This window comes from Brassica oleracea, chromosome C3, assembly GCF_000695525.1.
Source record: "Brassica oleracea var. oleracea cultivar TO1000 chromosome C3, BOL, whole genome shotgun sequence".
In the NCBI taxonomy this organism is placed as follows: domain Eukaryota; kingdom Viridiplantae; phylum Streptophyta; class Magnoliopsida; order Brassicales; family Brassicaceae; genus Brassica; species Brassica oleracea.
Window position 1 is genome coordinate 49,799,741 of NC_027750.1, and position 984 is coordinate 49,800,724.

Genomic DNA, 984 nt, shown 5'->3' on the forward strand with positions numbered 1-984 from the left:
CGAGAGCGCACCTTCAGGCTTTCCACATCACGATGGGAAGAGCGAGGCTGAAGGACGGCGAGAGAGACGCCGGCTACTGCCGCCTGTTCGTCGAGAATCCAGAAGGAGCAGCCCTCGAATGGTTCGCGTGCCTTGAACGAAACTCTATCGGGAGTTTCCGACAGCTTGCATCAGAATTTCTCAAGCAATACTCTATGTTCATAGATAGAGAAATTTCGATGTCGATCTCTGGAGTCTGTCCCAGAGGGAAGAGGAACCCCTCCGCGAGTTCATCAGCCGGTTCAACTTGGTGATGTCCAGGGTCAGCGGGATAAGTGACAAGGTGGCCATCGACGCGCTCAGAAAGGCGCTCTGGTACAAGTCGAAATTCAGAAAATGGATATCCCTCAAAAAACCACAGACGATCCAAGACGCCCTCCACAAGGCAACGGACTACATGATGATCGAGGAAGAAACAAAAATATTATCGCAGAAGCATAAGTCGGCAAGATCATCCTCGAAAGATGTAGACCCGAAGACAAGGAAGAAGAACCCTCGTAACGACAAGTATGTCCATCACGAGGGGGAAGAACTCCAAGGAGCACATAAATACGCGATCGGCTCAGACCAGGGCCAAACCACGGGTATTACGTGGACTCGCAACCAAGGATATGACGAAAACACCTTCTGCGAGTTCCACCAATACCGAGGACACTCCACGACTAACTGCAAGGTCTTAGGAGCGAGGCTGGCCGCGAAGCTACTAGTCGGAGAACTCTCGGAAGTAACCAGCGTGAAAGATCTCATCCTCGAGACTGATCGCCCCCCGAAGCCGGACAGAAATCCACCCGCCGAAAGATCTCCCCAAAGAAACCAATCCCGGGATAAACGCATCAGGAGGCCAGACGACAAGGGAAACAATAACAATCATCGTAGGGTCAACATGATCATCGGAGGATCGCAATTCTGCAACGATACGGTCTCCGCCATCAAGGCTTACCAGCG